Source organism: Mastomys coucha, unplaced genomic scaffold (genome assembly GCF_008632895.1).
Source record: "Mastomys coucha isolate ucsf_1 unplaced genomic scaffold, UCSF_Mcou_1 pScaffold22, whole genome shotgun sequence".
Taxonomy (NCBI): Eukaryota; Metazoa; Chordata; class Mammalia; order Rodentia; family Muridae; genus Mastomys; species Mastomys coucha.
In genome coordinates, this window is record NW_022196905.1 from 193,654,118 (window position 1) to 193,670,665 (window position 16,548).

General features: G+C 36.0%; 2 non-coding genes and 1 pseudogene across 2 annotated transcripts; 2 read left to right on the top strand and 1 right to left on the bottom strand.

The window, feature by feature from the left end:
• Window positions 1-10,397: 10,397 nt before the first annotated feature.
• LOC116071695 lies at window positions 10,398-10,461 on the top strand. Its single transcript, XR_004111080.1, has one exon. It is a non-coding gene; the product is annotated as a U7 small nuclear RNA (small nuclear RNA).
• A 12-nt stretch (window positions 10,462-10,473) lies between these two features.
• LOC116071696 lies at window positions 10,474-10,534 on the top strand. The gene has a single exon (XR_004111081.1). It is a non-coding gene; the product is annotated as a U7 small nuclear RNA (small nuclear RNA).
• A 534-nt stretch (window positions 10,535-11,068) lies between these two features.
• On the bottom strand, window positions 11,069-11,538 carry LOC116104798 (annotated as a pseudogene).
• Between the last annotated feature and the right edge of the window lie 5,010 nt (window positions 11,539-16,548).

Sequence of the window (16,548 nt, forward strand, 5' to 3'; positions counted from 1 at the left end):
TGGAAAGGAAACTCGGGAAGAGGAACAACATTTGAAGTATAAAAGATCCATCCCATATACAGTTACCAAACCCAGACACTATTGTAGATGCCAACAAGTGTTTGCTGACAGGAGCCTGATTAGCTGTCTCCTGAAAGGCTCTGCCAGTGCCTGGCAAATACAGAAGTGGATGTTCACAGCCATCCATTGGATTGAGCACAGGGTCCCCAAAGGAGGAGCTAGAGAAAGGACCCAAGGAACTGAAGGGGTTTGCAGCCCCATAGGACGAACAACAATACAAACCAATCAGTACTCCCAGATCTCCCGGAAACTAAACCACCAACCAGAGAGTACATATAGAGGGACCTATGGTTCAGGCTGCATATGTAGCAGAGGATGGCCTTGTTGGACATCAATGAGAGGAGAGGCCCTTGGTCTTGTGAAGGCTAGATGCCCCAGTGTAGGGGAATGCCAGGAACAGGGAAGAGGGAGTGGGTGGGTTAGTGATCAGGGGGAGAGGGAATGGGATGGGGGATTTTCAGAGGGGAAATGAGGAAAGGGGATAAAACTTGAAATGTAAATAAAGAAAATATCTAATAAAAAAAATGAAAAAGGACTCTTTTCCTTCATGTACTATAGTAGGTATAAATTGTATTATAATTATTATATTAATATATAATTGTTATACTACTTGTATTAGTTAACATAATTTGTAAACATTTGACTTTTAAAAAGAAATGTAAAAGAATGAAATGATTAATAAAAAGAAAAAAGAAAACGAACAATGAGTGCTGGTGAGACTCTGGGAAAGAGAACCCTTGTCTCTTGCTGGCGGGATGTAAATTATTCCAACCACTAAGGAAACAGGTATAGGTGCTCTTGGGGGAAAGAAAGGAAACATACCAATATGACCCTTCTATAAAATTTTGTATATTTGCACAAAGAACCCAATAACATATTAAAAACATGTTTGCACAACAATTTTTATTGCATACTTCTTCAAAAGCTAAACTATGGAATTAACCAAGGCATCTGCCAGCACAGTGACAGATCAAGAAAATGTGGTGCATAGACACATAATGGAAAGTTTTAGGCATAAAAAGGAATTAAAGTACATCATCTGTAGAAAAGAAAAAATGGTTGCAACAGAAATCATCTCATTAAGTGAAACATCAGACTCAAAAAGACAAATACTGTGTTTTATTTCACATGTAGTTTCTAGATTTTAGATAGATATGTAAAATCATATATACACACATATATGTATCTATACATATATATATACATATATATATGTATGTATGTATGTATGTATGTATATATATATATATATATATATATATATATGCTTGATAGTGGAAGCAACATTGTCTTGTGGAATAAGTGGTAATAACAGGGGGTAAGAGGGGTATGAAAAGGGCTGGTGGAGTGAATGTTGTCAATGTGAATGTCATATTTCCATGAAAATATATGTACCCATCACTTTAAACCCTTTAATAAGGTATGCTGAAGGCACTGTTATTCCATTAAAGAAATCAAAGCACTTTCCCTTGTAGTAGGTTTTCCAGGAGTAAGATTTGATTTCTCTACCTCTCTCTCCCCGTTTCTTCCATCCCTTGTCTGTCTGTTGTATGAACCTGAATCTGTGCCTGCCTGAATGCTGCATTGTGAATCTATCATTGAGTGTCCCTGTGCCTATATTCCTATGGGTTGTGATCTGAATTTATTGACTAGCACAGGAATCATCACATAGGAAAAGAGTAATGGATACTTCACAGAAATCCTTAGTTTTACAAGAGATTAAATTACTGACTCCAATTGATCCCAAGTGGCCCAGATAACAAGCAAATATTGTAAGTCAGTAACCATATGCTACATCCAGCATTTGTGGCAGATAATTGTTTTAAACTCTTGCTTTCAACCTATTTGCTCATTTCAGGATTTATAATATAACATACATTGTTCTGGGTCAGTAACATGGAAGAATACACAATAAGAAGAAAAATATGCAATGAGAGGTGAATAGGTGTAGTCAGGATCAGGTGTGGGGAGAGACAGGAGGGAGGACCAGAAGGTCAAGAGAATGAATGAAAATCTGCAACTGGCAGGTGTAGGGGTATAGGGGCATCTCTAGGACATGCCAGAGACCTCGGATGCTGGAAGACCCCAGAAGTCAATAGGGATGACTACAGCAGAGGACAGATGGAACCTGCAGAGACCACCTCCTGTAGCTATGCAGGACCTCCAGTTCAGGGATGAGAACACCAACCAACACACAAAAGTTTCACCCAAAATGTGTCCTATCTACAAGAAATACAGGGACAAAGATGGAGCAGAGAATGGGGGAATGGCCAAGCAATAACCAGTCTAACTTAAAACCCATCCCTTGGGCAAGCAATAAACCCTGACATTATTAATGATATTCTGTTATTTTTGTAGACAGGAGCCTAGCATACCTGCCCTCTGAGAGTCTCTACATTGCAGCAGACTGAAACAGATGTAGAGGCTCACTATCTAATATTATTATTATTTATAATAGCTAGAAGCTGGAAACAACCCAAATGTCCCACAAGGGAAGAATGGATACAGAAAATGTGGTTATATTTACACAATGAAATGAGGACATCATGAATTTTGCAGTCAAATGGATGTAACTAGAAAACATCATCCTAAATGAGGTAACTTAGACCCAAAAGGACATACATGATTTGTATTCACTGATAAATGGATGTTACCCAAAAAGTTCAGAATACCCATGATACAACTCATAGACCATGTGAAGCTTAACAAGAAGAAAAACTAAAATGAGAATGCTTTAATCCAACCTAGAAGGGGAGAACAAAATAATCGTGGAAAGCAGAGTAAGGAAGGATCTGGTTGGAGAGGGGAGGAGAGAAAAGGGGGGCAGAATCAGGTATGGGGCAGGGAGACAGGATAGAAGCCCAGAGGGCTATGAGAATGAATAGAAACAAGCATCAGTGTTGGTGGGGAACTCAGGGAACCACTAGTAAGTCCTAAATACCATGGATGTAGAAGGCTCCCAGGACACCATGGGGATGACATTAGTTGAAATGCCCAACAATGGAGAGATAGAACCTGAAGAAACCAACTCTGTAGATAGGCACAGCCCCCAGTTGAGGAATGGAACCACTTACTGATCTCAAAATTTTTAACCAGAATTGTTCCTATCTAATGGAAATGCAGGGACAAAAATGGAGCATGACTGAGGGGAAGGCCATCCAGAGACTGTCCCCACCTTGGGATCCAGTCTATCTGCAGACACCAAACCCTGACACTATTGCTGATGCCAAGACGTGCTTGCAGACAGGAGCTTGGCATGGCTGTCTCCTGAGAGGCTCTGCCAGCACCTGACTGAGACAAATGCAGCCAACCATTGGACTGAGCCCAGGGACCACAATGGAAGAGTTAGAGGAAGGACTGAAGGAGCTGAAGAGGATGGCAACCCCATTAGAAGAACAATAACAAATAGCCTAGCCCCTCAGAGCTCTCAGGGACTAAGCCATCAACCAAAGAGTGTACATGGACTGATCCATGGATCCTGCTGTATATGTAGCAGAGGACTGCTTTGTCTGACCTCAGTGGAAGGGGCTACACATGGTCCTGTGAAGGCTTTATGCCCCAGAGAAAGGGGATGCTAGAAGGTAGGTGGGGGAGCATCCTCTTAGAGGTAAAGAGGAAGAAGGGTGAGGGGGATGAGAGGCTCATGGGGGAACCAGGAAGAGGGACAACATTTGAAATGTAAAAATAAATAAATAAACTTAAGCTGAGATGTGCTTGCCATAATTTATTCTCTCTCTCTCTCTCTTTCTCTCTCTCTCTCTGAAGAGAAAAGAAAGATTAAAACTCAGTCCTGTGTTTTCTTTCAAACTTGATTTACATTAAGGAAAATTGATCCAAACAGAAATAAAATTTTAATTATGGATAAGTTTAGGAAAACTAAAACCAAGCCGAGTGGGGAGGGGTTTGCTATCTTTATAACCACACAACTACTGTACACCTACAAAATAGGAGTCAGCAGCCAAATTGAACTGCTTAAATGCAGAACCTCAATTTCAATTAACCTTATATTTTTCAATATTCTCAGATCCCATTTTCTCCTCCTTAAGTTAATGAGGCCTAATGATAACATTCCTTTCACAAAAATAAAATAAAAATATGGAAGAGTGTCATTAAAAATGCATTGGTTGAGCTGATGATTTGGTCATTATTTCAACTAAATCACACGCTTCGGTTAAGCAAGATGGAGATATAGCTCAGTAACTACAACCTAGCACCCCATTCAGGGTTTTATTTCTTGATGAATAGCATTACCAATTAGCTGATTAACAAGGAGAAAAAGTTCTCACAGAAGGGAGAAGGGAGAGCAAGGAGAAACCCAGCTGTAATGCAGATTTGCTCAACACAGCTTGGGCTAGATTAGTTTGGATTAAGGCCAGCTAGACATAACTATTGTGCAAAGCTTTCCTTGGGGATAATCAGAGGAAAACAGGTAGCCATCTGTGCAGGATTGTGCCAATACATTTCAGAGGTTCCTTAAAACAGACGTCTTTCTTTCTTTTGTGCATTAATATGGACATGGTACATATAACATAATATATATATATATATATATATATATATATATATATCAGATGTCTGATACTATAGATCAAAACTCCCAAAGAAAATATTACAGGCAACTCCCTAAACTGTAAACATGTTTAGAACTTTCAGCACTGTTTTATTTGAACTTTAGAGTTGATTTTCTCACAGAAACATCCATATAAGGGGTGCTGAGAGCCTACAGTCTAATAAATATTTTATCTAAGTAAAATAAAAATGGACTATTGAAGAGTTAGCACAAATTTGTAATGCTGAAGCATCATTAAAATGTTTCAGGAAAAATAAATTCGATTTCTGAATACATACTTCCTCTGAATTTGCAAGAGTCATAATTAAATAAAATGGGCTAAATTAATAAGCTGTATGAATATATTTATATCTCATGGTGATGACTATGTAGAAAGAAAACAATATATATCATAAGTAAAATGAGACCTCTGTTAATCAAATATAAAGGAAGCCTGGCATTTCTGAGAATTGAAATAATTTTTTTCTTCCAAGTTAATAAGTACCTACAAATGTCCATCATATGAGAATTTTAGTTAGGTTTCATAATTGTATCAATCCCTATGGAGTTCACAGTTTTGCTAAGTAAACATTTATTCTTTTCATCCTTCAAAATAATACCAATGAGAACATTATTAGAATCAACTAAAAGCACCAGAAATTGTTACTTTGATAACCTAAATCCTTCTATTCAGTTTTCCATAAAGTGTTTATGGTTATGGTCTTTGTACTTCTACCAATAATCCTTTTAGACATGTAAGACATGCTACACCAAACTTCAATTTTGTAATCTTTCCCAAACAAACAGATGTTATCTGAATTTAAATTTCATTACCACAGAGCCATTGAAATTTGTTAACCGGATTAGGAAAACTGGGGGAGCACATTTTTGAATTAACACTTAGCATAATCAGTTTTTTGTTACATAAAAGTTTTATTATTTTTAAATTTTGAAAGCAATCTAATATAAGAAACCAGAAGTGAAACTATGTTGTGGTGAGGACCATTCACCTTAACACTTCTCACATATAACTGAAACTCACTTATCAAACCCTGAGCTTCATGCTCTCAGTAAACAAAGGCTTTTGTTTTACAGCTTCAATTACTTTCCAGTTCCTGTTACTCATACTTTTCTGAATTTGCATTTTCTGTTTCCAAGTCATTTTATGTCCATTTATCAAATCTCTTGTTTTTTCCCAATATTTCCACTTTTTTAAAAAAAAAATGTATTATTTAGATGTTAATGTCATTATAACCATATATGTGTGCTTTCTAAAACAACTGTCTATGGTAAATTCCTTTCTATTTAAGATAGACAGAATGTTTTCTGTTCAACATGCCTAAGCAAAATGTCTCTTGCTGTTACTTCTTTGTTCTACACTGTAGTAACACTCAGAATTTTTCCAAGATCTACCAGGTCTTTCATTCTCTCATACTATTGTTCTTGGTCTTGTAGAAGTAGTCTTGTAACATATAAAATACACTGTTCTTGAACTTAACTGATAAGATCAAACATAAACTTACCTGCCTCAAGCTCTATGCCTCTAGCATAGTAAATCTCTCACAAATCTGATTATCAATAATGAATCTATGCAATTATAATAGAAAAATAGTAGATGATCATATGACAGATCCCCTATCTTAAATATGGATCATAGTTTCTATTTTTTCCCAGAAAGTTCTAGTGCTCAGACTCACCTGACCATGGAATGCTTGCAACCTCAATGCTAGAGGACAGTCGAAACCTTAATTCCTAGGGTTTTTTATTTGTTCAAATTCTAGATCTGTATGACAAGAACTTCAAGTCTTTGAAGAAAGGAATTTAAGAAGATATCAGGAGATGAAAAGATTTCCAATTCTCATAGATTGGTAGGATTAACATAGTTAAAATGGCCATCATTTCAAGCGCAATCTATAGACTCGATTCTCATAAAAAATCCCAACATAATTCTTCACAAACTTTGAAAACAATATTCAACTTCATATGGGGAAAAAAACAGGATAACTAAAACAAATCTGAAAAATAAAAGAACTTATAGAAGTACCACCATCCTTTATTATGACCTGTAGTACAGAGCAATAGTGATGAAAACTGCATGACATTGGCATAAAAACCAGAAGACTGATCAATAGAATCAAATTGAAGACCCAGAACTTAACCCACACACCTATGGACACTTGATTTTTAACAAAAACGCCAAAACTATACAGTGGAAAAAAAAAAGAAAGCATCTTTCAACAGATGTTTCTGGTCTAACTGGGTATGTGCATGCAGAAGAATACAAATAGATCCATATATATCACTTTTCACAAAACTCAAATTCAACTGGATCAAAGACCTCAACATAAAACCAGACACACTGAACCTGGTAGAAGTGTAAGTGGGGAATAGCCTTGAACTCATTGGAACAGAAGACAACTTCCTGAACAGAACACCAATTGCTCAGACCTTAAAATCAACAATAAATGGGACCTTGTGAAACTGAAGAGCTCCTGTAAGCCAAAGGATTCCTTCAAAAGGACAAAATAGCATACAGATTAGGAAAGGATCTTCATCAACCCTACAACTGAGAGTGGACCAAAATGTATCTAAAATGTAAAAAGAACTCAAAAAACTAGACACCAACAAACCAAATAATCCAATTTAAAAGTGGGGTACAGAACTAAACAGAGAATCCTCAATAGTAGAATCTTGAATGTCCAACAGGCACCTAAAATTTTTTCAACATTCTTAGTAATCATGAAATGTAAGTTGAAATAACTCTGGGACTAAGATCGAAAAGGACAGCACATGCTGGCAAGGTTGTGAAGGGAAGGAAATACTCCTCCAATACTGGGGGGAGTACAAACTTTTATAACTCTGGAAATCAATTTGAAGGTTTCTCAGAAGATTTTGAATAGTTCTACATCAAGACAGAGCTATACCACTCTTTGGCATATATCCAAAAGATACTTTACCATTTCACAAGGATACTTGCTCAACTATGTTCATAGCAGCTTTATTTGTAATAGCCAGAAACTTGGAACAACTTAGATGTCTCTCTCTAAAGAATGGAAACAGAAAATGTGATATATCTTCACAATGGAATAATGCTCAGACATTAAAATAAGGACACCATGAATTTTGCAGACAAATGGGTAGAATTAGAAAATATCATCCTGAGTGAGGTAACCCAGACCCAAAAGGACATGCATGGTATATACTCACTAATAAGTGGATATTATACATAAAGTAAGGGATAACCATAGCTGCAAATAAGCTAAGAAATAAGGAGGGTCCAAGTGAGGGCACTTAAATCTCACTGAAAAGGAGAAATATAATATAGACATCGGGTGGATGAAAAGAGGAGGCTATATGGGGTAAAGGGAGAGGAACAGAAGGGATCAAGTTGGTGGAGGATGGAGGAACATCTCTGGAGTGAACTAGAAACCTAGGATAATGGAAATTCCTAGGTGGCTATGAGGGTGACCCCAGCTAAGACTCATAGCAATAGGAGATAGGAAACTTGAAATGGCTGTCTTCTATTTAAAAAAAAAAAAAAGCAAGACTTCCAATGGAGGAAATGAGCAACCAATGACTGCCTAACATGAGACTCACACCATGAGAGAGAGCCTACCCTTGACTGTATTAATGATATTCTGCTCTACTTGCAGACAAGTCCCTAACATACTATGATCTGAGAGGCTTTCACCCAGCAATTGATGGAAACAAATGCAGAGACTCACAGCTAAAGATTAGGCCAAGCACAGGGAATCCAGTAAAAGAAGGTGGGGAAGGATGGTAGGGCCAGAGAGGTCAAGGACACCACAAGAAAACCTACAGAATCAACTAAGCATAAGTGTCCACACTGAACTGCTTGCCTACCAGAGAGCATACCTGGGACGGACCTAGACACTCTGCACATACGTAATGGTTGTGCAGATTGTTCTCCATGTAAAACTTGTAACAGCAGGAGCAGGGGTTGTCTCTGATTCTGTTGCCTTCCTTTGGATCTCTTTCCCTAACTGTTTTTGTTTGTTTGTTTTGTTTTGTTTTGTTTTGTTTTTTGTTTTGGCTTGTCTAACCTCAATAGAAGAAGATGTCTGATGAGCCTAGTCCTACTGCAACTTGATGTGCCAAGGCTGATTAATATTCATTGAGGCAACCTCAACTTTCCTGGGAAGAAAGGAAAGGGGGAAGGGGAGGAGGGGAGGGCAGAGTGAGGGACTGGGAAGAAAGGAAGGAGGGGAAGCTGTGATTGGGATTTGAAGTAAATAAATTAGTTTTAATTTTTAAAAATTCTAGCTCAAGAGAAAGATTAGCACAGCTTTCCTTACAGCTAGAATATAGCCATTCATGGGTCTCTGTGCCATGACTCTATGCCAAGATTCCAGGCATAAGCCACACCTTTGCAGGCAGCTGTGTGGAAGGACTTGGATACATCTGCTTTGTATAAGAAAATTGAGAAAAGACAATGAATCAAGTATAGTAGTTACAGAATTCAGAATATGGGAAAGAATTTTCATATTACTAATATGCCATTTCCTAAGGAAACAATAGATTCTGCTTTGCCAGTATAGCAGAATAAATACACCTAGCCTAATAAATCTGAAAGTTCAATCTATATCCAACCCAGACAGCACATTTCTCCCTGTATCTTAAGGAGAAAGTAAAGCCTAAATTATGTAGCAAGATAATTAATCACATAAAGGCAAAACTTCCCTTGACCATTTCTAATAAATTAGTCTAGGAATACAAAGAGAACAACTGAAATACAGGAAGACTTCCAAAAAAGGATTCCATGAGCTACAGTGACCAAGTTAGAGCAAATCATATTTCCAGAACTTTTATTAATCCTCATTTACTCACTAACAAAATATTAGTTGGAAAAAATAGCTTCAACCATGCTGTACTCCTGACTAGTGACATAACAGTAACAAAATAAAATATTTCTTTTCATGAGTCTGTATTCTCGTGAAGAAGAAACAAATACAAAGGTAAAGATATATGTATATGAATAGATACATATATACATACATATACATATATATAAAGATATATATATAAAGATATATATGTATATGTATATGTTGCTGTATGGCCATGGAAGGAACAGCATGTCAGAGTTCCTGTCCCTAGAACAGGACTAGAAATCCTAATGTGGGCCTCCATCAGTGTTAATGGTTGCTGGTGGCATAAGGCTTGTTTGTATAATAATATGTATATTTTATTTATGTTCCTCCTTCATGAGAATGTCCTCTTTGCCAAGGCTAATGACGTCATAATACTCAGAAACAGCACAATTCCAGGAATCAAGAATGTATCTCTGTGATGCAGAGACCTTCAGGACAGCCCTTAAGGCTGTAGGAAAGAGTTCTGAAAACATGAGTTCAAGAACACATAAAATCTGTGTAAGAGCTGTTCTTTACAGGATTTCTCAGCTATGCAAAATATAAGGATAAAATATGAATTGTATGAAGGATGTCATGAACCTGAAAGAACAGAGCTGCCTGTGTTAATGAGTCAGCTTGTCTGAACAATATTAAGAAAGAAGATAAAGAAATGTAATGAGTGATTTCAGGACAGGATTTCACTCAGCTAAGCTTATTGTTTGCATTAACAAAGACAGGCAGATCTGAGTTGATTTGTTATGTTTAAAAAAATGTAATTGTTGTCCTTATCTAAGAATTAACGGACTAAGGTTATAAAATGGTGATGTGTGGGATAATATAACATGGAGTATATGACTAAATAGATATATAATATGTAAATAAAAGAATGTGCTTTGCTCTGCTAGGAGAGCTACTTGGAAAGCTAACAGCTCATTTAGACTTTTTTCTAGCATGTTTTCTGACTTTGGTCAGAAAACCAAAACCTACATGGAGAGCTAACATAACTCTTTAAGAATTTTGTAGCAAGTTTTCTGACTTTGGTCAGAAAACTCATGAGCTATCTAAAGAGTTGTCTAAAAGGGTTTCTAAAACAGAAGACAAAACTGTTAGCTTGCACCCATCAATGACTTTGAGTCATTTCTTCCACTATTCCCAAACATCCCTTCCTTAGTACCCTCTCTCAAGCAGAAGCTGGTCATTGATATATATATATATATATATATTGATGTATATATATATTAAAGCTTATAATATATAAGCTTATATATATGACCATGTTAAAACTGCTTACCAACAAAAATCAAATGTTATATATATACATTTTATATAGCCTTTATTTAAAGATCCTTTAACCTTTAGACATATACTTTACATGTTATAAGTTATTAGTTATAAATTTTATGTTATATGTTGTATGCTGTATATTGTATATTGCATATTATATATCATATTATATATTCATTAAGTATTATATTGCATTTATATGTGGTATGCTGTATATTGTATATCATATAACATATATATTTATTAAGTATGTTATATGATGCATATATACTTTAGTTCCTTCATTTTATTAACTCATACACAACTACGTGTCTTCTGATTTTTTGAAGCAGTAAGTCAGACAACGCTTGCCACAGCAATGCCTGTCAAAGTGGCTACCCATGAAAACTCCTGCACCACATTCATCAGAAGGACACTCTCTATGTAGTCGGCTAATTTTGCCATTTTCATCCACCTTATAATATTTCTGCACAGCCAACTTAATCTTCTTTCTCTTATGCTTACTCTTCTTGGGAGTTGTGATTAAAACTTCTTCTTTTCCTTATCACCACCACGAAATCTCAGCACAAGATGAAGGGTGGATTCCTTTTCAATGTTGTAGTCAGACAAAGTACGACCATCTTAAAGCTGCTTACCAGCAAAAATCAATCTCTTCTGATCAGCAGGAATTCCTTCCTTATCCTAGATCTTGGCCTTTACATTTTCTATAGTGTCTGAGAGTTCAACCCTGAGCATGATGGTCTTCCCCATAAGGGTATTCACAAAAATCTGCATCGTGGTGGCAGCTCCACCCATGATGGCAGATCAGAAAGGATATATTATATATTAGATGTTATATGTTATATATGTTATCTTATATGTTATACATCACACATCAAACATAATACATCTTATCATGTGTCTTACATTAAGTGTTATACATTATACATCATTTATTATGTGTTATGCATAAAGTGTTTCATGTTATATGTTACATGTTACATATTGTATTTTGTGTTATATGTTATGTATTATACATTATGTATTATGTTATGTGTTATGAGTTATATTTTATATGCTGTGTATTATATAATATATTTTGTCCTATAATTATGTATTATATATTATATATTGTATATTTTTATTATATAGATTTTAAGTATATATATATATATATATATATATATATATATATAGAGAGAGAGAGAGAGAGAGAGAGAGAGAGAGAGAGAGAACAGAATAACTCCATAGGTTAATTAGGAAAAATATGTTTGAAAAAGAAATGTTTAATCAGAGATCTAAATGTATAGAGCAGTACTTCATGGAAAGATATGATAGATGAATGGTTTGTGCTTAGAAATAAGATCCATGTTAAATTAAAAGACAAAATTCAGCATAAAGGCAACTTGACTAAAACTGCAGAGAAAACAGAAGTAGGAAAACTTCTCAACAATTCTGGTGACACATGATAGACTTTAGGTGAGTTTTAAAGTTTTATATGTGCAGTTAAGACAATAATATTTTTAAGGTTCCCCCCCAAAAAATCCCAATAAGAACTTAAGATTTGCAATCCAGACACCTTTTCTCTATCAAGAATTTTCATTTAAATATAATGAAAGATCTTAAGTATGTCTGGTTTTTATTCCTCTTTTTTTTTTCCTTTTTTTTACAATAAAGTAACAAGGTCTAATGTATGTTCACAAAAGATAATTGTAGTTATAATTAGAGACGGCAATCTATGATAAGAGTCAAAAGTAGAAACAGAAGTAGTTATAATGGTCTACTGTCACCAGGTTAAGGAAGACATTGTGAAGCTATGGCCAAGAAAATCTGTGAGAAGTGTCTATATTTAGGGGATTCATTAATACAACAGGACTTGCTGGTACAATAAATTTGCGTTTATAGGAAAGAAAACTAAGAATGACTTGAAGACTTACATATTGGTGAAAAATGCTGTCACTTTGAGTTGGGTCTTAATTTTTTCCTCAGTTTGGAACTAGCACAGTTTAGAAGTGGCACCCAAAACACTTTATATTTCTCATTGTTGTCAACTCATTATATCTCTTCAAATTCACTTTCTAAGCATAAGGAAGCATGGCTAATACTACTTTTCCTGATTCAAGATGTTAGGAAAGTCAGAGCATATAAATTCCTTCTCAGAGATCATTGTATGACAGAATTTTGCATGCTCCTGGGAGAATAGGGATTGTCTGTTTGTTTCTTTGGTTGGTTGTTTTTAGGTGTGTGTGTGTGTGTGTGCGCGCGCGCGTGACATACACCAGAAATTGCTGCAGGTCATGAAAGAAATATTCCTAATTCTTTGTATTAGGATTTCTGTAAGCACAAAATTTGAGAGACTGATTGTATGGTAAAATTGTTATTTTCTGTGATTTCTTCTTATGGCACAGTATTGTTAGAGCTTCATCCTTAAACAGTACCAAACTATCATTTCCACTTTATTTTGCTTTCTTGGCCAACAAGAGACTTTCTTTAAATTTGGAGTATTAACACCTTTTTTCTATATATCTGTCTCTTTCTTTCTCTCTGCATATGTGTGTGTGTGTGTATGTGTGCGTGTATGTGTGTGTATGTGTGTGTGTGTGTGTTAGAATATAATTATATGTGCATGTGGGGGTACATATATATGAGAAGAAAACAGAAATGGGGCATGTCAGGCTTTCTGCTCATCTCTCCACCTTATTCCCTTCAGACAAAGTCTCTCACTGAACCAAATCTATTTTGACTGTGTGGCTAATAAGTGAGATCCCATGATCCTCCTGTCTCTGCCCTCCTAATAGAGATGATGGGCACACACAGAGATGCATGGCCTTTATGTGGATGTTGAGAATTCAAATGCAGCTCCTCCTGTTTGCACAGCAAGCACTTTTACCATTTAAGCCCTCTCGTCTGTCCTCATCACAGTTTCTAATGCTTGTTAACCTCCATGTTCTCTAACTTGGTATGGTTTGGTAAAGAACAATGAACTGGCAGTATCCACACTACAGAAAAGAGCGCTAAATTCTATTAAAAACAGCTATGTTGTCAAATTAGAAACAAAGCAATCAATAGGATGATTTAAAAATAAGCAGTAGAATAGTATGTTAGAAGACAAGGGAGTAGTAGGAAGAACTGTAGTCACATGCAATTGTATAGACAAGTCTAGCATATTTACAAAGAAATACAAACTATGGTTTCATTTGTATAAAGCTCAAGTGCAGGCAAATTAGTTTGTGGTGATAGAGTTTCTACCTATTTGGCAAGGAGTAGAAATTGACTAAGGGAAGTTATTGGAAATGCTGCAACTTCTAAAAAAGGAATGGATATGTGAGTTTTGATTCATACTTCAAAAATTACACATTTGATATGAGTATACTTATATATAAATACATATGGCAAATGTCTCTATAATGTATATACCTATGCATACAGATATGCATAAGAGTAACTTGTATTTACAGGGTAAATACAAGTTGACAAATCAAAGATAACAATCATATTCATCATTTCTGAGTACTCAAGTTAGTATATCTAAGATCTAACATATCAACTGATATAGTCTAGTGTCATTTGGTTCAGGGGGAAAATATTTACATGTCATTAACTAACTATAATATTACAATCTATTACAGTAAAAGTCTGCTCCTTTGGAAATATTTAAAATGTTATCAGTAGAATAGTAATAGAAATGCCCAAGAACATGAGACTAGACAACCAACATCCCAACTCCTTCTTACCATGTCATACACAAGAAGCTAAGGCAGAGTTTCAGAACGTTCCCTTGGGGTAAAAATTCTGCTGACTTATACTTCACATGCTAACAGATATAACAAAATGCAGAAGCCAAGCTAACCACGACCTTTGCTCCCTCACTGGCCTTTATGGGTCATCTGGTTTTTTGTTTGTTTGTTTGTTTGTTTTTTGTCATCATTCTGACTAATGGGAGAAGCCAGGCAAATTTGCTACAGATGCTTCCTGTACACACATAATTTGAAGGTAACCGGAAATCTACATTTTTTAAAAATTCTTTAAAATTTTCATAGAAAGACAATGAAATGCCTGCATGGTTTTTCCTATTTGGTTTTGTTTTGGCAAATGCTGTAATTGAAAGTGTATAACCAATCAATGACATCTCTGGTTAAAATTTATGTCTGAGGACTATCCCAAAGGAGCAATTTTTGAGGAATAATATGCAGCCTTCAATTTACTTTATCACAGCTGGATATGAAGTTAAATCCCCCGACTGGTATTTAACCACCCAGAACCAAGCACCAGATGGCTTATCTTCACCTCAACCCTACAGCTGTGTCCTGATATGCACAGCTGGTCTTCACATTCAAATGACAATATTTAAATGATAACATTATGTAATACAGAAAAATGTGTTTGGGTAGCACTGGTCTTGAACAGTTGCTCTTAATAGTGAATACACAGCCTCCATAGTAATTCACATGCCCATGTTGATGGTCTTGGCTGGAGATAAGAGTTTACAGCCACATGGAACCATTCCAGTGCCATTCATATTGTACCACTTTGTCGGTAATGATTCTCCTGGGTACTCACCACGTGAGCTTCTTCCTTCACATAAAAACCAGCACAACAGTTTCCATTCTGAGGCAGCAGACTCTTAAAATTCTGTTATAATTAATAGATAATGCCTCTTGCCAGAATGGAGGAATTAAAAGGTGCTTGGTAGAAAGCAGCTGTTGTGCAAATATCACTGCAATGTTGGGATGCTGTTGTTCATGTCTAAGTTGAATTGTTGTTGATGTCATCAAATCAACAAATGTAACTAATACTAAAATTCAGCTCTTGGAAAACCTTCATGAAGTGTAACTCTCAAAGAAAATATATTTGAATATGTTTCAGACACATGAAAATTTGACACATTTCAAATGTAAGATGGATGACTATATGTACAAGGTCTTAATGAAATATAGAGTGGCAAGTTTTTTATTTTACAGTTTGACAGAGGTTCCTGATGCAGCTGCTCAAACTTTGATGAATGTATGTACTACCCTCATGATACAATGAAAGCTTATTCTCCTATGTATTCAAAGTAGACATATATGTAAAGGGAAAATTGTATTTTATAGTAAGCCCTTCTCATAAATGATAGAGTATTTCACTGCTACTTTTAGTTACTAGAAGTCATGAGTTAGTAGCCAAAAAAAACCTCAGTTCTTTTACATGTGAAATGGCAGCCTTAGATGTAATTGTGTGTGGAATGTTTTCTGTAAACACCTTTGAGACAGAAGAAGGTGCTGTGAGTATCATTGTTGTTTGTGATCCTGCCTACCCCCAGCCCTGGGGCAATTCAAAAGAATACCCAACTTCTTCATCAGTGTCTTGAATAGACGAACATATGAATCAGGGTTTGGCATGCAGAACTCCCATTATCTTTTCACAATTAATAACTTAATAACGACTAAGCAGGGCCTATCCTTCCCTTTGAAATTCAAATGGACTTCCAAGTCCAGTTCTAGAATTTGATGAACTTACTCACTTAGGAAAGTCAAAACAGAAACAAAGAAGCCATATGACCTGAGCAGCTCAAGCTTCCAAACAAGGATTAATGCAGGTAAGTCTGTCCTACCTGGTGGAGCATTTCCAAATTATTTGTCAATGAAGCCACTCATGGTCAAGGAGTAGATAGAAACTGGTCAGGTGGAGCAGAGACCGGAAGGCAGCAGTTCCAGAATGTCCTGACTGGAGCCAGACATGCCAGGAGACATTTTCTGGTTCCTTGTTATATCCTGCTTGGAAGCTGTGTGTGAGGACATGGCTGAAACAAAAAAACCTAGACAT